Source organism: Pseudophryne corroboree, chromosome 10, assembly GCF_028390025.1.
Source record: "Pseudophryne corroboree isolate aPseCor3 chromosome 10, aPseCor3.hap2, whole genome shotgun sequence".
NCBI classification, from domain to species: domain Eukaryota; kingdom Metazoa; phylum Chordata; class Amphibia; order Anura; family Myobatrachidae; genus Pseudophryne; species Pseudophryne corroboree.
Window position 1 is genome coordinate 29,455,015 of NC_086453.1, and position 24,312 is coordinate 29,479,326.

Consider the following 24,312-nt stretch of genomic DNA (forward strand, 5'->3'; position numbering starts at 1 on the left):
CAACTCGGAATGACCCTCTATATACACAGGCCACAGAGAATTACCAGGAGACAGTGTCAAACCACCCAGTGTTTCCTTCTTACACTGATCTGTCATCCAGCAACGCCCAGGAGTGGGAGGTAACATGTCAGGGTTTTCTAGAGTATATATACAGAGCTTATAATGTCATTTATGCAATGTTTGTGTATTTTTATGATAAAGCAGTTTCATAAATTATTGAGATGTTCTAGAAAAAACAATCGAATTACATAAACAGCAGATAGGCATTAAATAGAGTTATAGGGCTGCACATGCAGGATGAATAGGCTGCTTAAATGGATAATGATGAAATATGTTCTTTTATTGGGGAATATGATCACATAGTAACAATAGCTTCACTATTTGCTAGCTAAAGACACATTGTGACTAATGTTCAGTTGAATGCAATTCTTTTTTGGTGTAAAATCTTTACTTCCGTAACGCAGATACTCACAAAAGGTTTTTTCTTTGAAATTTGTCCAAATTCAGTTGCACCTTATACTTGCAACTCCTTAGACTATTAGAGGTGAAATGGGGAAGAATATGCAAGTGTAGGCCTAGTACAGTCAGGGCACTTGTGACTTTTTTTTTATCTCTTCTTTGGGCTTCGGCCGGAGAGCAGTTCCAGCTGGTTACTGAGGGGGTGGGGCTGAGTGATTTGTGTCAGTAAGCGCCACCCTCATTGAGACATAATGGTGCAAATCATGGATCTACGGAGAGGACATGGGGCCAAAATGATGCAATGTTCATTGATTGGCATCATATGGGTCCCATCCCTTCCCCCATGGACTTGCAACTCCTAAGGATGGTGTGTTTACATACTGTCATTTTGACACAATTAGAAGTGGAAGAAAAAGGAAAAATATACCCCAACACTCTGAAAAGGAACAGTAGTGAGATTTGATTACTACATAATAATAGAAATACAGAGATCTCAGTTTGCATATATTTGCAAAAATATGTGTACATTGTCAACTGCATCAAGGCATCTCTTTTCTGGCAGTCCCTACTGCATTGGTTCCTAAATGCAATCCTCAAGGCACCCCAACAGTCCAGGTTTTAAGTATATTCATGCCTATACCACATGTGCACAAGCAGAGATATCCCTAAAAGCTGGACTGTTGGGGTGCCTTGAGGGCCACATTTTGGAACCACTGCCCTACTGCTACGTGATAATAGCACCCACTCTGGGCCATATAATTGCATATTGATATACTACATGTTAACGGCACATACATTAATATATCTAATTGAGAGCCAACACAAGTGGAGGCCTTCCAAGATCCTCCAAATGGCACTACATGGACCAGCACACCCTTCAAATGCTGGCCCATCCATGTCTCTCAGAACAGTAATATAAAATAGTGATTGTTCAATTAATCAATTTAATGGTCCTTCACAGGTGCAAGTCAGTCATATGATGTGTCTTATGGGTACTTGAATCATTGGCAAAACTATGATAAATACATAAATAAATAAAATGCGCCGCTTCCAAAAAAAACAAACAAATGAAATAAATCTGAACAAAGCACCAGCTATCACAGTTAGGCCAGGTTAGCACTAATGGAACTTAATGAGCGTGTGCACCTCACAAATTCCACTATAACAGGGAAACCAATAAGCCATAGCACCCATGACTTACTTGAATATGTAGAACAGAAGCCAATAAACCATACTGGCCTGCACTAATTGGGAAACATTATTTTATGATGTTGGCTCCATTTATACAGATTTTTATTGCCCCTGTTAGCAAACAGTTATTATTACAGAGAAATGGGTGGTTCTGGCACTTCTTGAGTTTACAGGTGTATTTAATGTGGCATCACTCGATGCAATTATACAATAAATAAAAAATTACAACCTATATAGTGCTCCCTGTAGTAGCGCTATTAAATAAAAAGGAAAACTCACCCTTTTGGGATTATACAGTACACAGGCGTTGGAAAGTTTCACACCAATGTCCTTCGATCGTTGCATAAGCTACAGGCGCACGTGTCATCCGTTCAAATATCCATGCAAATAAGGATCCTAATAAGCGATCTTCATGCAATTAAATGACCAGAAAAAAAGATATCCACTGCCGCTCGCCATCACGGTACTTCTATCCCCACACGGAGAAAGGGTGGGAGTCACACCGCCTATGGTGGGCTTCAGATACATACCAGGAAGAGTCCTTTGATGATAATGTGGCTAATTGGAAATATAGTAGCAGTATTAAATTGTGTTTTGTCCCTATATTTGAGAGGCTTTATCAGAGGATCCTGATGTTTCATAATTAGGTCCAGATTTATCAAGCCTTGGAGAGTGATAAATTGCACGCTGATAAAGTTCCCACCAATCAGTTCCTAACTGTAATTTTTTAAACACAGACTGTAACATGACAGTTAGGAGCTGGTTGGTTGGTACTTTTTCACTGTGCAATTTATCACTCTCCAAACTTCTAATAGCTGAAGTGTTACTCTGATGAACAATCCTGAAGTGTTCTGATAATGCATGTGTATTTAGGCCATTTCTAATATTTCTCAGATGTTCACCAATACGAATTTTCAATGCTCTCGAGGTGAGGCCTATATACAGTACCAGAGGCGGCACGTGCATTCTATTGCATAAACAACATTAGAAGAATTGCATGTAATAAAATCTGTTATTTTCCAATCCTGTTTATTAATGGTAACCTCCGTAATTTTACTGGTCTTTGACTGAATGCCTCTACATCCCAAACAGAGGCCACAGCGGAAAAAAAACTTTGATTTTATTGTACTCATAGCTTTATTCAGAGGATGGGCACTTTTAACGAGACTAGTTTTTAAATTTGGTGCTTTTCTAAAAATGCACTTCGGTTTATTTGGAACAAATAATTCCAATTTTGAATGGGCTTTCATAACCTCATACAATAGCCAGTATAGAAACATTGAGAAGACTTTGGCCAAACATTGGGGGGTATAAAAAAAGGACCCGATTATTGGGGAATTTGTTCCAAAAAAATCGAAGTGCATTTTTAGAAAAGCACCAAATTTAAAAACTAGTCTCGTTAAAAGTTCCCATCCATGATCTGGTAATTAGCCTGTCTTTTTTTGCTGCTTGAAGGGACTCGTGCAATATCTGACCTTTTTGTATTTTAAAGAAGTGTGTTATATATGTATGCTTTTAAAAATGGTATTTCACTATATGCACTTTACATTTTCATTCACATGATACTCACCTGTGAGTGACGGAAGCCTGTGGAAAACAAGCACCATCAGGAGTAAGAAGCGCTAGTTAAGTCTCAGTTTCCATTATCTTTCTGTTGTGCACTGTGTTGGTGAGGGGTGAAGGAAACCGCTAGGATTCTTGAGACATTACCAGCTGCTAAAGTTATTGTGCATGAACTATTTCTAATTTTTTTCAGTAACACAATTTTGACATTCTGATAGCTCACATAATTGTTTTCACCAATATTGTCTAAAGGCTGCAGTAAGCTTGTTGGCTAAAGTGACAGAGCAGCAGCACAAACACACGCCAGTTTAAAAGAATATAACACATCTATGAAATATTGCTGCACAGCAGTCTCTGATATGATGGCAGATTAAGAAACCATATGACCCAATAGAATGTTTTCATTAGTCAAGAACTGGATCAAAGGCATGAGGACAGTGCAAGGAAATGGAGATGGAGTATTTCTGTAGAGGAAGCCAAGTAAAAGCATTGATTGATTGATTGATTGATTGATTGATTGATTGATTGATTGATTGATAATCTAAGAAAATAAACAAAGACAATGGAAAAAAAAATTAAAATCCAAAAATCCAAATGTGAGTATTCTAATGTAATTGCAATCTGATCCATATAGCAAATCATAGGCCTCAGGAGTCAAGACTTTGCAATAGATTCAAATTGCCTTGTGTCAAAAGACCATCAAAATGCCCCAAAATACATTATTATATATTATACTCTGTCAGTCAAACACACACAAGAAAGAATGAGACAATTGATGAGCTGGGAAAGATGGTTTTGTAATAGACAGAATGCCATCAACAGTGCAGTACAGCCAACAATGAAAAGAAAAGTGTTGTATAATGGAATTCTTCTTAGGCCCTCCTAAACAGCAATATGTTGTATCATTAAAGACATGCACAGTTCAACATGCCAGTTCAACCTCAGTAACAGTAACTTTCACTTTTGTGGCTGAAGTGTTTGGTTTTTTTGTGCCCACACAACCAAGTTATCAATGAACTTAAGGTGGCTAACAGTGTTGTTAATCAATCACAGGAGATGTCATTATCATACGCAACATCACCCTAGTCAGTGCTAATATCATCATACAGTTTTAGCTCATCCCCACAAATAAGCCATTACAGAAGTCTCTGTACTTTGTTATAATTGACGGCAAAGGGATTCCTTGAATTTGTAGTTCATTTTTATGCACAGTACTTCAGTTTTTCCACATTTTTTGGAAGTAGCCTCCTATGCAGATAACTTTGTCTGTGCTAAACACTCTTCCCCAGTACACACTGGAGGATGGGCAGTATAAGAACACCAAAGCGAGTTTGTACAAGAGCTCCAAAATACCTTTTGTTTCTCCCAGTATTCTACAGACCTGTGTATGATGCTCATTTGTACATTGTCATTAATGTAATCTTCCACCAATCTAATGATGGTTACTGTATAAGATTGAGTCAGTATATAGGCACAATTTTTCAAACTTGAGCAGATGTCACAATCTTGTTGTTTCTCTTTGGTGCACTGAGTTGACTGATCATCACTAGTGAGTCTCTTGGACAAGGTCAGTTTTTCCTGACTTCAAGATTTGCAGGAGAAGCTGAAGCAGGAGACATTGTCATGTAATGTGCCACCTGAGCTGGGAATCTTGGATAGGGAAGGAGTTAGCCTTTGCAAACTAGATACAGGAGGCCAACCTCCAATCATTAATGAGGAGGTTGTTAATGAAGGTGTTGGCACAGAAAATTACTTGTGCTGGAATGTATCCATGCTGCTGGTAGCTGCTGTTGGACAGGATTTTTCAGATTTTGATAAATAATTAGAATGAACTAATTTTTTTGAATGTCTGCAAGATGTACTTGGAAGTAGAGATGTGCACTGACCCCTGTGTTTTGGTTTTGGATCTAGATTCATCTACTGTATGTTTTTGTAAAACTACCTTCACATGTTTTGATTTTGTATCTGTATTTTTATTATATTTTTTATTATCAGAGCAGCTAAAATCATGTAATTTGGGCCTGTTTTTGTTCCTTCAGTTTTTAACCTCAATAATATTGAGTTCCAGTTATTCCAGACAATTTGGAACACCTCACAGCTCACAATATTGTTCAACAATATAGGCCTACGGCTGGCTGGCTAAAAGAAGCAACATAGCAGTAGCACAAACACAGTACGTTTTTAAAGACTATAGCACATGTATACAAACTTGCCACATAGCAGTGGCAGACATGGTGGCAGTTTAATGAACTATATGACCCCATAGAGACTAAGAATGCATTCATTAGCCAAGAACAAGATCAGAGGCTTAAGGGAAATCGAGGTGGAAGGCATGTTTTTTTATTGATTGATTGATTGTTTGTTTGTTTGTTTGTTTGTTTGTTTGTTTGAATGAATGATTAGTTCATTTAAATATTTTTTATTTTGAAAATTTAAGATAGGGATTTGCTGACTTGGAGTTTGTGACTCTATTGCAACTATTAATTTTTATGGCTTCTCTTCATCCCTTGTCAGGAGTTTTTGGCTATTAACATTCCTCTTCAACTCTTGCCAGGAATCCTTGGCTATTAGCATTGCTCTTCAACCATTGTCAGAAATCCTTGGCTATTATGATGAATCTTCAACCCTTGTCAGGAATCCTTTTCTCTTGCATTAACATTCTATTCTTTTCTGGTTAAACAGTGTTGTAAATTAGTAATCTAGTAGAGCAATAACCAATAAGAATGTTTTTCTATGCCCCCCAAAAATACAACCCATTATGAAAAGAAAAGTGCTGCAAGATGGAATTGTCCTTGGGCCTTCCCACCTACACCCTATCTTGGACAAACTTACTCTCCTCAGGAATTTCCAAACACAGAGTTTGTTCTTCAGCTTAGTGTTCTTCTCTTTTTCCAGCACTGATATGTCTGTTTTAAAGGTGACACCTCAAACTCTTTTCTTTAACATTGCATAATATTTACTGATGTGTCAAGGTTCATCCTATATTCTATTAAAAGGAAAAACATCATGTTTACTGCAAATATTGTGCCTTTGGCTGTGTGCAGGCACATTCATATGCAAACACTTCCATAGTAATGCATGGTGGATAAGCACACTACGACTAGTCACGACAGGGTGTGGCAAGATGAATCTGTACACATGTGTAGAATTCAGGTATCTTTCTTAAACTTTGTGTCACCTGGACTACCTTAAGTAGATACTAAAGTACTTTCACAATGACTAGCTGCAGCCACAGCACTAGTACTGGGTTGCTGCTCCTGCTCTTCTATTGACTAATCTATAGTGTACTCTCAAAACTACAGTAACTTGTGGAATAATGTAACTCATTAAAGTCTAACAAGTTGTGTAATCTATACATTGACGAAGGGGGACATTCTGACCCGTTCGCATGCATTGGTTTGTCGCTGCGAGCGGGTCCAGAATGCGCATGCGCAGCGGCCGCACTGTGTGTGCGTGACGTTGCCCGGTGACAGGGGTCGAAGAAGGCGATCGCAGAGCGGACCTCAAGAAGATTGACAGAAAGAAGGTGTACCTGGGCATCACTGGACCGCTGGAGACTGTTTTCGGGGAGTGGAGAAGAAAATGTAGGCGTGTCCAGCAGAACGGAGTGCGGATGTCTGACGTCAAAGCTGGCCCCAGCATCGCAGAGATCGTCGCACAGGGTAAATAGGTATAGGGTTAGTCTTCTTTTACTTGATTTTTTTTTCCGCTTAGCAGGGCTGCACAAGGGTTCGCAGCCCTGCTAAGCTAAAATACACTCCCCCATAGGCGTGGGCTAGTTGATCGCAGCAGCAGCAAAAAGTTGCTGGCTGCAATCAACTCGGAATGACCACCCAAGACCGGAAAGAAATTATGTGTTCCAGCGAGAGAAATAGATGCTCCTATTAATCAATTGGATAAATAAGAATACCACAGATGTTGCATTGATCTGGGTGGAAAAAAAAACCATTGCCTGCTAACCAGAACACGACTGGGGATTGTTTCCACTGGAACATCTGAACAGGTGCATCGCAGCTAAAGCAATCCGTTGTTACAGGAACACTTGTGAGAGCACCCGTATTGAAACATAAGAGAGGATTTACCTTCTTCAGCTGTACTGACATATTTATGGCAGAGTGAGTAGCACTGGACACAATAATAACCAGAGCCTCTGGTAGCACTGCACAGGACTCACTGTCCTTTCTAAAATGCGGCTGTATATTTGAAAGAATATTTACTGATAACACATATATTTTAATTCTAACTGGAGCAAGCTTGGCAACATTAACCATTTAGTAATACCACTTAGAAAATATTGGACTAATCATTAGTTCTTATACAGTATTAGATCTAAATGCTTCATGAGGTAGCTCATGTTTTCAAACATATTTATGTCTTATACTAGCGACCTGCCCTGGCTTTGCACAGGAGCTGACTTGCTTCACTAAAATCATCATTGCTCGGCTCCCTTTTGTCATAGATGAATGTTTCATACACCTAACCCTTGCTCAACAAATGCTCTATAGAATTGTGAAAATATGTCCAGTGGTTCTGGTGATTAGCCTGAACAAATAGACAGACTCCTACCAAGGACTTTATTTTAAACTGTGCAGAGATTATGATGTAATAACATATTTTATATATTTTGACACTTTAAAATAAACAATATTGTTGTGTATAAAACAGAGTCAGATAGTGTGTTACATTAACTTTTATTTGTTTTTTTACTTCTGTGCATTTTTCTAGACTTACACCTTCCCTGCACATTTAATTGCAAAGGAAGATGTATAAAATCACAGATTAAGCACAATGGCCCTCTTTCAGATAATGTTGGAGTCGCTATCACTACTGCTTGCATAGAAGCAGTAGCGATAGCTCTAATATGGTAATGCAGCAGGCGGCACAGGGACGTGCATTCAGAGTAAGCATGCTCTCTGTCAAACTCATGAAATTTAATATAAAGATGATTAGAATAATACAAAGAAACCGTCTTCTTTGTTTATTGTAATCCTTTTTATAGCTAACACTCAGCAGCTTTGTAGAGATACCTGCAGCTGCATGGAGATGAGAGATGAGGCAGCAACAGCTCGATTCTACAGTCAGATACTGCTTTGCCACACCAGAGGCAGTAACCTGCACAGAGATGGAGCTAGTAGATGCATTCCTCTGAGTATGGGGGCAGGATTTGTGCACTAATGGATACTTGGATGTGTCATGTGACCAGGAAGTGCACTGTAGTCGGAGCTCAGTCAACAGCAGCAAGAGAAGACTCCAGGATGCAGCTAGGAGACTCAAAGGGCATACCTGAGCTTGCACTGACAGTGTCTGTGTCTCTGCTGTTCTATCCTCCGTACTTGCTCCATATAACAAGGAACTCATTAATGACATTACAGAACTACAGGAAGCAGCTGTAACATACACCCCAGAAAAGAACAGATAGATTGCACAAATTACTAACAGGGTCATAGCAAAGGTGTTCCATACATGTCTTACCACCAGGAGCGACAACAAAATAGCAAAGGGGAGGTGAGGATTTGCCAGTGTTCTCTCTTCCCCAGGGTGATAAAATGTCTGGTTACAGCTCTGATATGAGCTTTAAAACTTGTCTACATCATATTTAATGTAAGGCATTTTAATACAAGTACAGAATGTTAATAAGTGAAACGTGACAATTATAAGCCTGTATGAGTTGTACTTTACTTCATTTTAATTGGTAAATCCTGACAATAATAACTATGCTAAATAGAAAAGTCTGACAAATAAAGAATTATGTATAGTACACATTGCATCATATTAATTAGTGAAATATGATAATTATAATCATGCTAACTAGTGAAGTGAAACAATTATAAGGTTGCATAATATATTCTGTAGTTGACATTAAATCATGTAAACTAGAGATACCTATCAATGATATGATTCAGATACCCGTGGTAGAAGGCATCTTATGTGCATGTTCGCTATATAGTTTCAAGGAGTTTCCACCTTCTGGTACCTGTAACTTTAGTTTACTGTCTTGTACATACTGTATCATCTTGCATTATACCATAAATACTTTGCTTTAATTTCACATTTTCCTTTTGTTCATCCTTCTGTACAATACAACAAGATCTATTTGGGGATTTAATTTCTCTTTAATTTGTAATGGTGAATGTGGAACATAACAGTAAGGTGGGTGTATTTTAATCATTCCTATTGGATACAACTCTAATAAAACTCTCTTTTCTGAGATATGGCTGAGAGGTCTCGGTGAGAGCACTTTCCAGCCTGGATGGTATTGAATGCATAAAACTCTTTTTAAAGTCTTGGCCAATGAAGACATAGAGGATGGGATTAATGCAACTGTTGAAGTAAGCCATACATGCAAAAATTACATACACTGTATTACCTCTCTCCAAAAATGCGGTATGTATTGATATTAATGGCCAAGTGTAATATGGAAACCAACAGATAAAGAAACACATCACAACTGCTGTGATAATCCTGTATGGACGATGAGACTTATTTGGTCTTTTAACTTTTATAAGTTAAAATATAAGCAAATAACACACTATAATAATAGTGAAAGGGATCACAAACATTGTAACCAATCTAATTATTTTCATATTGTTAATATCAGAGGAAGATACAGCAAACACAAGTTTTCCCGAACACTCTGAAATATCAAAATGCATTTTGTTAAAAATGACATGAGGAAGACCTAAGATCAGACTCAAACCCCAAATTATTACTGAAGTGTTGCGGACACATTTTGATGTTCTGTGAATCTTAGACCAAATTGGCCACATTATCGATACACAGCGATCAATACTCATGGCGACTATAAAATTTACACTAGCACACATGGTTATAAACAGTACACCGGTACTGACTTTGCATAATTTATAGGCATCATCTCCTTTGGTATACAAAGCCCAGTCTGCAATTTTCAAAGGCAGAATTACAAAGCATATGAAATCAGCTATGGCCAGATTGAGAAACCACACAGCACTGACATTCTTCATCTTGAAACCGGCAATCCAGATCACTAAGCCATTTCCTGGAATTCCCAAAATAAAAGTGAGACTATAGAAAATGATTGACAGTATTTGATTGAGTTTTAACAATTCATTTTCTTCAGAGAAATGTGCATCAGGAGGCCAATCACTGCCCATGGCGGATGTTGTCCTGAAAGAAGATTGGGGCACAAAGGGTGATATAATTATTTTCTCTGTGCATTCTGAGTTTAACATAAAGCACACAAGTACCATGCTGGAAATACAACTTAGAAGTGTTTACTTTCCATTACTTACATCCTGCATACTATTTTCCCCAACACTATACATGAATAAGGGCTACTGTGAGTGTCAATAAATAATTAAGAGTTACTGTGACTGTGATTAAGGCCAGTGTGATATAGAGTCACCCTCAGGCTTAGTGTCATCAATGTAGAGCTGTGGGCTGCAGTATTGTGACTGTGTCAGTATTAGGAAAATAATTTTTAATTCATAATTTAAAAATAATAAATAAAACATCTTTTGATGTAGTTCAGACACTATTCTTAAGAAAATAAAAATAATGTTCAGTAGGTGCCATTATTACTTACAGTGTAAAAAGAATGTGTTGTTCAGGTACTGTACTGTAAATAACATTCAGCAGGTGCCACTGTTACTAATACTGCTGTGAGTAAAAATGTATAATTTAATCAGAAAATGTTTCTGTGATTAGGTGAAAATGGCTTTCCTTGCTTAGGATGGACATATGGAATATTAACAGTCATTATGCAATATGATTTGTTGAAAGATCAAGCAACTTTTCATCTCTTTCTGAAATATCCTTTTAGTGAATTTCTAGAGCAGTTTGTTATCATATACTTCTGGAACATCACAGACATGTATTGGAATGTTTAAGAGTTTATGCAATGTACAGTATATAAAATAAAATAAAAAATCACAGAGAGTTTCTTAATCACCTTTTAAGTAAATATCTGTGCAGACACCCATGTTTTGGTTCAAAATAATTTTCATGTTTTGCTTTGGGTTTGGCAAAACCACCGTCAAACGTTTTGATATTGTATCTGGATTTATTTACAAAATGATAAAAATAGCTAAAATCATGTTACTTGGACACTAGTATATAGTACTAGCAGGATTACTATGATGATAACACCACATTAGTAGGGTAAACTAATCTGTCTCATACAGGTCTAATTCCCGCTCGTGTTCCCTATTAGTGGGCGAACAATCTAACACTTGGTGAATTCTCTTTCAAAATTATAAGAAGAACTGACATTGAAGGATCAAGAAACGATGTCCCTATGTATGCTTGGCCAGTACAAGTCAGTTATCCTTGTGGTAACTTTTCTGACATCTCAGCCAACACCCTCTCCATCAGGGGTGGATTGGCCATAGGGCTCACCAGGAAGATTCCTGGTAGGCCGACGTGTTTCCCGTTACCAAGAGATATATAAGCTAGAGCCGGCAGAGTCAGTGGGTGTGTTACCTATACAGATGTGGGCACTACCATGTGCCTCACTGCATACCAGCATTATAAACTGTTAAAAGTATAAAAAAATGGAAAGGGACACTTCTGTATATCATAAAATGACCTGCAGGAAAAAGACAATAAGGAATTATTAGTGTTAGAGTCAGGCATCAGAATGGGCTGTGCATGCAGGGATGTTTCTAGACAATTTGGCTGCCAGTGCAAACAGTAAAAAAAATTGCCCCCCATAGCCATTTGAAAATGTTAATATTAGCAAAAAGGGTGTGTGACCTCATTACAATGACCTCAGTCACCACAGGAAAGAAAAAATTCCACCATAGTATGCCCCACATAGTAATGCCCCTTGCACCATATGTCCCACACAGTAATGCTTCTTGCACCATATGTCTCACACAGTAATGCCTCTTGCCCATTTGTCCAACACAGTAATCTCTCTAGCACCATATTATGCCACACACAGTAATGCCCCTTACACCATATGTCCCACACAGTAATGCTCCTTGCAACATAATATGCCTCACACTTATGCTCTGCCACAATAAAATACAGATGTGTCCACAAACACCTTTTCTATTTTGCTCGATTTGGCACGCCATGCATAGCACGGCTAAGCTTTTATTTAACAGTAGTGAGTGAATTAATATAAAACATTTTGCTTACCACAATGGAATATGTATAAAGTAGCATATTAAAAAAAGTAAATTAAGAAAAATCACAAAGCATGGCTAAATCTCAAAGTCTATGTCATTACAAGCCATGACATATGTGGCAGGCAAAAGGAAAGGTGCATGTGGACACAATGTGGGCTCACTCACATAATATGCCCCACTACTACTTGCTCATTGTCAGGGGTTTTATGCCACCACCGTCTACCTCAGCTGCTTTCCTCTCCTGCCTCTAGTGAATGTCTCTCCCAAAATGTCCGCCATCTCCTCTAGCATCGTTCATTAACTGTTTCCTCTGTGGTGGTGGCCATTTTGGGATGAACATTTTCAACAGTATCCCATGCAGTCAGCCAGTCTGCATGGAATACTGTGCAGATACTGGCCGCAGGTGCACCATGTGATTGCACGGCTTTCCTGGACCTAAAATCAGCCCAGTGTGCATGCATGATTGTGCTGACAGCCAGAACCATGGCCCTCATTCCGAGTTGATCGCTCGCAAGGCGATTTTAGCAGAGTTACACACGCTAAGCCGCTGCCTACTGGGAGTGAATCTTAGCTTCTTAAAATTGCGACCGATGTATTCGCAATATTGCGATTACAAACTACTTAGCAGTTTCAGAGTAGCTTCAGACTTACTCGGCATCTGCGATCAGTTCAGTGCTTGTCGTTCCTGGTTTGACGTCACAAACACACCCAGCGTTCGCCCAGACACTCCCCCGTTTCTCCGGCCACTCCTGCGTTTTTTCCGGAAACGGTAGCGTTTTTATCCACACGCCCATAAAACGCCGTGTTTCCGCCCAGTAACACCCATTTCCTGTCAATCACACTACGATCGCCGGAGCGAAGAAAAAGCCGTGAGTAAAAATACTATCTTCATTGTTAAATTACTTGGCGCAGTGTGAATATTGCGCATGCGTACTAAGCGGAATTTCACTGCGATGCGATGAAAATTACCGAGCGAACGACTCGGAATGAGGGCCTATATCTAGAATTTTTGGTGACGTGCCAGAAAGAGAATTTAAACCCTTCTTGTTCCCCCCTTTTTTTCCAATAAGAACATAATGTGCATTCCTCACGGGGTAAGGGTAGGACAAAATTGATCCCAGAGAAAGCCCATGCTATAATGCTTCTTCCCATATATTGTACCAGGTGTCTACACTCTCCAAAAAATCTGGTAATGACAGGGTGCTCCACTATAGACCAGAGAGTCCAAAAATATAGAAAACAGAATATAAAAAATATTCCTTGTATGCACTCACCAATTTTAAAGCAGGCATTTATTTACTCACTCACAGACATGTTTTAAAATGCAAAAGCATCAGATTATGTCAATGTTTCAATCCCTTATGGATTTTCATCAGCGCATTGCAGCAGTGTGATCCAATCACCAAACAGTCAGGGAAAGAATATTGGAGGTCATTCTGACCCATTTGCATGCAGCGGTTCTTCACTGCTGTGTGAACGGGTCTGGAATGCGCATGCGCGATGTTGCCCGGCAACAGAGATCACCGGGCAATGATGCTTGCAGAGAAGAAAGCAGTTGCAGCAGCGACCGCAAAGGAGATGGACAGTAAGAGGGCGTTCCGGGGCATCAACCTACCGTTTGCTGCCGTTTTTCGAGGAGTGGTAAGCAAAACGCAGGTGTGTCCAGGCAAACGGAGGGCGGAGGAGTGATGTCAAAGCCGGCCCCATCATCGCTGGATCCGTCGCACAGGGTAAGTATGTCCAGGGCTGGTCTTGTTTTGAGTGAAACTTTTTTAGCATAGCAGGGCTGCACAAGTGATCGCAGTCCAGCTATGCTAAAATGCACTCCCCAATAGCCGGCGTCTAGTTGATCGCACGAGCAGCAAAAAGTTGCTACGTGCGATCAACTCGGAATGATTGCCATTGATTGTAAGCTCCACTGAGGCAGTGGCTGATGTGAATGGTCAAAATATTCTCTGTAAAGCGCTGCGGAATATGTGTTCGCTACATAAATAACTGGTAACACATAAATAAATAATAATAATAATATATCTACATAATTTCTTCAAGTGTAAAAATAATAAAATGCATTAGGTAATCAGCTTTTAAATGATTTACTTACAAATAGAAAATGGAAAAATAGTCAGTATTTGTAGTTTTCAAGATGAACTTTTAATTTGCTCTTACAATCCTAAGTATTGATAAATAACATGGGCCCTCATTCCGAGTTGATCGGTCGCAAGGCGAATTTAGCAGAGTTACACATGCTAAGCCGCCGCCTACTGGGAGTGAATCTTAGCTTCTTAAAATTGCGACCGATGTATTCGCAATATTGCGATTACTAACTACTTAGCAGTTTCAGAGTAGCTCCAGACTTACTCTGCCTGTGCGATCAGTTCAGTGCTTGTCATTCCTGGTTGACGTCACAAACACACCCAGCGTTCGCCCAGGCACTCCCACCGTTTCTCCGGCCACTCCTGCGTTTTTTCCGGAAACGGTAGCGTTTTCAGCCACACGCCCCTGTAACGCCGTGTTTCCGCCCAGTAACACCCATTTCCTGTCAATCACATTACGATCGCCGGAGCGAAGAAAAAGCCGTGAGTAAAAATACTTTCTTCATAGTAAAGTTACTTGGCGCAGTCGCAGTGCGAACTTTGCGCATGCGTACTAAGCGGATTTTCACTGCGATGCGATGAAAAAGAACGAGCGAACAACTCGGAATGAGGGCCATAATTTCAAAACCTCAAGTTTTCTTACATGAGTATATTTTACAGAACATGGGGCCTATTTCAGCATGGATTCAGAAAAATTGCAGTTGTCTGCGAATAGAAAGGCGCCGCCCGACAGGAAGAAAAAATGCCCCGTGCAAAACCGTGAATGCATCGTAGTTCACTATCCACTCACAGATGCATATGCAATTTCCAGATCATCGAAGAGTATTTGCCGTCTGAGCAAATGTGACTGAGACCACCTGGAAGTGGTTTCAAAAATGCCTGGGGACGCCTGCTTTTTTTCTGACACACCCAGAAAACCATGGGCATATCCAGAACTTTCTGGGCTCCATAGCAACATTTTGAAGGGGCCCACATCCCAATGTTTCTAAAGAGACACTTCTCTGCCGCAGTTGTTAATTTTATGCTATATAATAGTGCCCTAGGCCATTTTTTTAACCATAGTAGAGCCTTATTTAATGTTATGCCCCATAGTAGTGCTCTAGTTTCTTTTAAGAATCATAGTAGTGCTTAAGTTCACCCTATGTCACATTTCAGAGCTGCCAGTACACATTATACCGCACGGTACCCCCAATTCACATTATGAAATATATTGCTCCCCGGCAATTTTGTGCCTCATTGCAGTGCCCTGGTTCATATTATGTAACATTAAAATGCCCTCCAGTTCATTTTATTCCACAATGAGCAGGTCCAGGGGCATACCTAGATATATTGCAGGCCCCAAGGAAAAAGTTTGAAAGGACCCCTACATACCACCCAATGGCAAAAAATGTATATAATACATGTTACGTTGACAGGAAAGGTGGGCTCCTCTTAGCTCTGGGCCCCATAGCAGCTGCATTTCCTGCACCTATAGTAGCTACACCCTGTATATAACACATGTAACTGTGACAGGGAAGGTGGCCCCTCTCAGCTCTGGCCCCATAGCAGCTGCACTGTCCGCAACTATGTTAACTACACCCTTGTATATAATACATGTAACTGTGACAGGGAAGATGGCCCCTCTCAGCTCTAGGCCCCAAAGCAGCTGCACTGTCTGCACCTATGGTAGCTACACCCCTGTATATAACACATGTAACTGTGACAGGGAAAGTGGCCCCTCTCAGCTCTGGGCCCCAAAGCAGCTGCACTACCTGCACCTATTGTAGCTACACCCTGTATATAACACATATAACTGTGACAGGGAAGGTGGCCTCTCTCAGCTCTGGGCCCCATAGCAGCTGCACTCCCTGCACCTATGGTAGCTACATCCTGTATATAACACATGTAACTGTGACAGGGAAGGTGGACCCTCTCAACTCTGGCCCCATAGCAGCTGCACTCCCTGCACCTATGGTAGCTACATCCTGTATATAACACATGTAACTGTGACAGGGAAGGTGACCTCTCTCTGCTCTGGGCCCCATAGCAGCTGCACTCCCTGCACCTATGGTAGCTACACCCTGTATATAACACATGTAACTGTGACAGGGAAGGTGGCCCCTCTCAGCTCTGGGCCCCATAGCAGCTGCACTCCCTGCACCTATGGTAGCTATACCCTGTATATAACACATGTAACTGTGACAGGGAAGGTGGCCCCTCTCAGCTCTGGGCCCAAAAGCAGCTGCACTCCCTGCACCTATTGTAGCTACACCCTGTATATAACACATGTAACTGTGACAGGGAAGGTGGCCCCTCTCAGCTCTGGGCCCCATAGCAGCTGCACTCCCTGCACCTATGGTAGCTACACCCTGTATATAACACATGTAACTGTGACAGGGAAGGTGGGCCCTCTCAGCTCTGGGCCCCATAGCAGCTGCACTCCCTGCACCTATGGTAGCTACACCCCTGTATATAATACATGTAACTGTGACAGGGAAGGTGGCTCCTTTCAGCTCTGGGCCCCATAGCAGCTGCATTGCCTGCACCTATGGTAGCTACACCCCTGTATATAACACATGTAACTGTGACAGGGAAGGTGGCCCCTCTCAGCTCTGGCCCCATAGCAGCTGCACTTCCTGCACCTATTGTAGCTACACCCTGTATATAACACATGTAACTGTGACAGGGAAGGTGGCCCCTCTCAGCTCTGGGCCCCATAGCAGCTGCACTCTTTGCACCTATGATAGCTACACCCTGTATATAAGACATGTAACTGTGACAGGGAAGGTGGCCCCTCTCAGCTCTGGGCCCCATAGCAACTGCACTGCCTGCACCTATGGTAGCTACACCTTGTATATAACACATGTAACTGTGACAGGGAAGGTGGCTCCTCTCAGCTCTGGGCCCCATAGCAGCTGCACTCCCTGCACCTATGGTAGCTACACCCTGTATATAACACATGTAACTGTGACAGGGAAGGTGGCCCCTCTCAGCTCTGGTTCCCATAGCAGCTGCACCTCCTGCACCTATGGTAGCTACACCCTGTATATAACACATGTAACTGGGACAGGGAAGGTGGCCCCTCTCAGCTCTGGGCCCCATAGCAGCTGCACTCTTTGCACCTATGATAGCTACACTCTGTATATAAGACATGTAACTGTGACAGGGAAGGTGTGCCCTCTCAGCTCTGGGCCCTATAGCAGCTGCACTGCCTGCACCTATGGTAGCTACACCCTGTATATAACACATGTACTGTAACTGTGACAGGGAAGGTGGCCCCTCTCAGCTTTGGGCCCCATAACAGCTGCACTGCCTGCACCTATGGTAGCTACACCCTGTATATAACACATGTAACTGTGACAGGGAAGGTGGCCCCTCTCAGCTCTGGGCCCCATAGCAACTGCACAGCCTGCACCTATGGTAGCTACACCATGTATATAACACATGTAACTGTGACAGGGAAGGTGGCTCCTCTCAGCTCTGGGCCCCATAGCAGGTGCACTGCCTGCACCTATGGTAGCTACGCCCTTGTAGAAAACAGCAGGTTTCCACCCAGAAACGCTGGCTTTTTGTCAGTCAAGCAGCGGCTACATTGCGATAACGATCTGTATGCAGATGCAGATTAAGACCTCATGGGGCCCTAAGCAATGCAATGATTTGGGGCCCCCTTCCTCAAATATTCCTCGGTGTGCCCCTCTACCACCAGATGTAGCAGACAGGCCTCCGCTCATTGTGCTGTCCTCCAGTCAGTGCATGCTCCCCAATCTGCCCCCTGCCTGACTAGGGTGTAGTATGGTATGCCAGCGGCCGGGCTCCTGGTGACCAGCATACCGGCGCCGGGAACCCGACCGCCGGCATACCGACAGTGTGGCGAGTGCAAAGGAGCCCCTTGCGGGCTCGGTGGCGTGCTAAGCGCGCCACACTATTTATTCTCCCTCCAGGGGGGTCGTGGACCCCCAAGAGGGAGAATAGCTGTCGGTATGCCAGGTGTCGGGATCCCGGCGCCGGTATACTGTGCGCCGGGATCCCAACATTCGGCATACTGAAGACCACCCATTGTACTAGTGTGCTTAAAATCACACTGTAGGCACTGCACACAGGCAGGTACAGGCAACTAGTCGCTGACAGCCTGCCGGGAGTATTCAGCCAGTAGAGCACTCTTACATTTTTGTTGGAAATCAGAAATGCTCTCCTGACTCCATGGTCTGTCGGTGAGCCCCCTGGGTCTTGTGGTAAATCCACTACTGCACGGTGGCGAGTTTGCTAACTTAATTGTCAGTCCTCATAGAATGGAGTCACTAAAGGCACCGATATATATAGTCAATATAGTTACTGACTGAGGGGTGCAATAATGGATATTATAAGAGATGGGGGACTTGCTAATAGGGGATGTGGGACTTGCTATAATCAGTGAGGGAGGGGGAACGACTGATACATAATGCACGCACCCATACCTTATAATACTTATTCTCACACCCAATTACATTAGTGATGACTGCATTATATATATGTGCCTCTCCCCCTTACTGATTGTTGCAGCTTAGTAGCATACCTCCCAACATTTGTCACCCATAGAGAGGGACATCTGCGCTCGCCAATCTGAAAAGGGGTGTGGCCTATGGAAAAGGGGCTTGACTTCAAGGAAGAGTCAACTAATGCGAGCCACGCCCCCAGCTGGCATGCCCCCTCTCCCTCTGTCTCCAATTAATAGACGCTGTGCCCATGTGCACAGCATCTATTTTTTGCTGCCCTGCTAAGCAGACCAGCAGTGATGGGACCCTCCCAACTGCCTTCCCCCCACCTCTGGACACTGTGGCCCGCGGGTGGGACAGCGGGGCAGTCCCATTTTTCTGAGACATTTGGGAGGTATGTAGTAGGTCCCTATCCTTTGTAATACCCAGTATTACACCCCTCAGCCAGTGTGACTTTACTGATTATATATTAGTGCCCCACTGATTGTAGCAAGCATCTCCCATACATGGCAGTACTTAAAATAGAATTTAATAGCATATTGATATACAGTATCACCAAACAGTTTGTGCCTTCCCCCAGACATGATTTTAGCAAGTGGATGTTAGACACTGTACTTAAAATAATACTGACCACCTCTTCACCTTCCCACATACCCCATACACTGGAAGACCTCCTGTTTTTTCTCTGTGCACATCCTGGCTCTTCTCTCTAAGCATCTGACTTCATACACACTTGTGTCAGACTTGTCACACGCACCATACTGCAGGACTGGAGACACAGGCATGTGCTGGAGCCAACACCCAGAAGCTGTCTAATCACTGGCAGCCTGCAGGGAGTATTCAGCCAGTCCAGTTCTCGTCCAATTTCGGTAAAACTCGTGGTCCGCTGGAAATGCCCTTTTTATACAGCCTTGTTGGCGAGCCCCCTGGGACCAGCAGGGCCCCCTGGAACCAACAGGGCCTTAAGCAGCCACTTTGGTTGCCTTGTGGTAAATCCTCCACTGTCTGTATGCATTTTCTGTGTCTATTATATGCAGTCATTCAATAATCACTCAATTTGCAAATTCTATGAAAATCGACCCATGCAGAATTAGGCCCATAATCTCCTGTTACTTCAACACAATCTCCACTTCCTCTCAGCTCAGTAAACATTCCATTCCTAATGGCAAAGCTATTAAAAATGTCATACAAATCAAGCATTCTGCACACAAACTTCTGGTGCATAAACTAAGAGTACTGCTGATTGATTCAGGCATTTAAAACATGCTTTGAGAAGATCAAAGTTTCCTTCAATGACTGTGGAGGTACATACTGAATTGTATGTGATATGTTGCTCTGGGTATCCGGACCCCAGGTCGACAGCAAAAAGGTTGACACACCTTAGGTCGCCGCCAATTGGTCGACACACCTTAGGTCGACATGGGCAAAAGGTAGACAGGAACAAGGTCGACATGGAAAAAGGTCGACATGACTTTTTCACGATTTTTTTCTTTTTTCGAATTTTTTCATACTTAACGATCCACGTGGACTACGATTGGAATGGTAAAGTGTGCCGAGCGAAGCGGTAGCGGAGCAAAGGCACCATGCCCGAAGCATGGCGAGCGAACGCGGTGCACCAATTGGGGTTCCCGGTCACTCTACGAAGAAAACGACACCAAAAAAACATAAAAAACTCATGTCGACCTTTTTCCATGTCGACCTTGTTCCTGTCAGCCTTTTGCACACGTCGACCTTTTGTACATGTCGACCTAAGGCGTGTCGACCAATTGGCGTCGACCTAAGGTGTGTCGACCTTTTTGCTGTCGACCATCAGTCCCAGACCGCTCTGGGTATATGGCCTAAATTAGGTGGTACAACTAGAATTATTGTAATTTTTATTTTACAAAATCTGTTAATATCTAATACACTTTACTACTGTGTCTAGTTACGGCTCTGGATGTATCTAAACCACACATTGGAGCTTTTCTATTCCTAAAAGTAGAGAGTTTTCCTCATTCACTTCGGGTTCCAGTTTTGTTTATCTGTCCCTCCCAAACAGATCCTGCATAATCTGCCTACTCCTTGTGTACTGTTTTTCTTTTAATAAATATCTATATTTGAAGCATCAGCTAAAAAAATTATTACACAATGTGCAAAAAAGAAAAAGGGGGGCCTGGACTGCACACCCTAATGCTAAAGATTTCAAGAGGTGCTAATTGAAGTTCTTAGCACACATTTGCGCAAATATGTGGGCCCATGTACCGCGACCAGGTGACTTCATCACATAGGTCCCTAACATTCCTAATACTATCACATTATATAAATTTATAGAGGACTTACCTCTAAATAGTGCCCTTTCAATGTGTGATCTGAAATGCGGGAACCTAGCTAATTAAAACACCGGAGGGTAAATGGGAGGGGTGCCAATACCAGAGGAAGGAAGCCTTGCCTTCCAGTGTACAATATATACACAAATATAGAGGAAAAAGGGGGGCCTTGACTGCACACCCTAATACTAAAGATATCAAGAGGTGCTATCACGCTGAGGCTTCTAATACTATGCTGGAGGAAGAGAGATGCAGATGCACACTCCTAGCACTAAGAACACTGATTGTAAAAATAATTGAAATAAACTCTCAAAATTAAAATGGAGTATAATTGAAGTTCTTAGCACACATTTGCGCAAATATGCGGGCCCATGTACCGCAGCCAGGTGACTTTATCACATGGGTCCCTAATGTGCAAAAACAAAGAAAAGAAGATGTTGCAAACATCATAGTATCATATAAAGCATGTACTTCTGTGAACAGCAGGGCGGTAACTAGGGTGGTACAATGTGGCTTGTGGAACAGATGTCAGTGGGGCAGGGGGCACAGCTCGGTGGCACCTGTCAATATTCTATTTTAACCATTTTTACTTTTAGTTTCCCATGCTTTGATCTTCAAGCCACCCATTTTTCCATGGTCTCTAAGCACTTTTAGTCACATCTTCCTCTATTTAACAAGCACATTTAAAATACTGTCATACCCAGAACTAGAACCCATAGCTTCTCAACATTGCAGCAAACTTGCCTACTGTCGTGTATCCGCCAGTAGGCTGCCGAAAATCATGTTTCTCTCCTGGAACCCCGGAAGGGTAGGCAAGTCTCCTGACATTTGTGCACCCCAGGACCCGGCTGCCCACTATGCTAGTAAAGTGGGTAGTCCGAGTGGTCAATAATGTTTCTTGCTGAATCCCATCATCATAGAAACGCCCACTCCTGTATAATGCTGGTAATCTCTGTACTATATAGTGGGGGCATGGCTCCAATTACATGTCATAGACACCACACCCTTGTACCATCCCTTATCTTCATCCCACCACCAAGTAACACGTCATCGCTTCTGAACCGCCTCCCCCCCAACCATTGAGTTGGCAAGTATGCAATGCAGACAACTGGAGAGAAAGAAAGCTCTTGTGTGGGCGCAGTCTTGTGAAAAGAAGAAAAATTCTTCAAATATGAAGCAAAAGATAGTTAAAACGTATGTTTATTAATCAAAAACTTAAAAAAGTTACCCCTCTAAGATCCAAAGAAAAATGTAAAAAGTAAGAAAAATTTGAAAAAATGTTGGAATGTTCTGGTCTGTTAATCACACGAGAAGGATTAGAAAGGCGGCAGACACCTGATAGTCTGACACCCGTTTCTCCTGACCAGTACAGATGTTCTGTATTAATGAGACCAACCAGGGAGGTCAGTTATTATGTCTTTGAAGGACCACTTAAATGGGGTCAATGCTGGACAAGTTGTTAGTCACCCGTTATTCATATGGCACAAGTTGGCAATGTATCTTGGCATACCTGAACGCTGTTTAAGAATGCAGAAACAATTAGAGAAAAGGAAAAAAGAAAGATAAAGAAAGAGGGGAATAAATAGTGGTGATACTGCTGTTGGTGTCCACCCTTCAAACGAAGGGGAATAGTGTCCTACTCTACAACACCGGGTATTCCCAGGGAGTCTCCTCTCAGGTACTGACCCGGCCCACCACTGTTTGGTTTCCAAGATCAGACGAGATCGGGCATTAGCAGCGTGGTATGATAGTAGAGAGGCTATCTACCAATGAGAGTGCACCTATATAAGAATAGTAGAATAGGGAGATTTGTAAGGATAGAGTCTTTTTAGTATGTGGATCTGCTTTCCACTTTATAATTTCCACTATAATTGAAAGGTTTCATTTTTCCTTTCCAACAACTATCAATTGTCCGCATTTGGTCCTTTACAATTTGTCATAATTTAATACATACCGGTGCCCGGTCGCTCTTCCTTCCAAAAGTATGCATTGCAGTCAGGCATCTTACACATGGAGCTTTTTGCTCCTGTATTGGTAAACCTGCAAATTCTAACTACAGTATGTGATGCTTGTAGAGACACATGATACTTTTGTAAAATAGTCAGCATTGCAGCTGAGCAGAACTATGTAGTGTGTGGCTTCAGGGCATTAGATGTCTAGGTACACAATATATAGCGCTGATTAGTTGCAATGGTTTAATACTGACAATTACAAGCTTCATATGGTTAGAATTCACTCTGAATGCAGGGGCAGATAGTTCTATTAGTAAGGTGTGTGATGGAAATGTGAGAGACAATGTTGAGAAATGATGTCTGTCAATGTGAGAGGTTCTGGGTATGAGTGAAAATAAATATGTTATATTTAAAACAAAGAATGACAAATAGCTCTTACATTGTTAAATGCATGAATTAATTAATAAGATGATTAGTGTCCAAATCCAGCTTCTTGTAGTGTTCTGAAAGTATAGGTTGTCAGTTAAAGTGTCAATTGTAGAATGGGGAAGAGGGGAGCACCACTGCTGTTTAGCACCATAAAGTCTAGTTACGGCTCTTGTTAACCGCATCAGTCAAAAAAAGAAAAAGAAAAGAAAATGCAATGGCAATGAGCATGAACAATCAAAACAACAAACAAAACAGATATAATGGACATTTCAGGAGGCAGTGAATAGGATTCAGTTAGGCACAAGTACAAAGAAAAAGGGAGGCTGGCGTGTGCAGGAAATACTGATGGATGGAAATAAATAAATCAGCAATATCATGAGAATGATATAGGGTCATCTTGGAGAAGTAGTCTAGTTTCTAACTACTGTGTGAAATAAAAACATTTAGGAATATGGACCTTGATGTGTGAAGATCATCGGCGGGATGCAGAGGCGTCGCTCTGCCCCTTTACACCCGGTGCGGTGATTTAAAAAGGGGCATGGTTTCTTGGGACGGGGTGTGACTTCATTGGATGGGGCATGGCTTCATGGGATGGGGCATGGCTTCATGGGATGGGGCATGGCTAACTGTCCCAACCTCACATTTTCATCATGCCAGGGTCCAGGAGGAGCGGGCTGCCCCAGGGAGTGCTCTTGCTGCAGTGCCGGCTCCTGCTCAGTGACAGGAGCCGGGTTGCTGCACTGTAATCATACAGT

At 42.0% G+C, this 24,312-nt stretch overlaps 2 pseudogenes; both read right to left on the reverse strand.

Annotated features, from left to right (window-relative positions):
- Positions 1-9,374: 9,374 nt before the first annotated feature.
- Positions 9,375-10,346, reverse strand: LOC134965140 (formyl peptide receptor-related sequence 1-like; annotated as a pseudogene).
- A 12,468-nt stretch (positions 10,347-22,814) lies between these two features.
- Positions 22,815-22,932, reverse strand: LOC134968094 (5S ribosomal RNA; annotated as a pseudogene).
- Between the last annotated feature and the right edge of the window lie 1,380 nt (positions 22,933-24,312).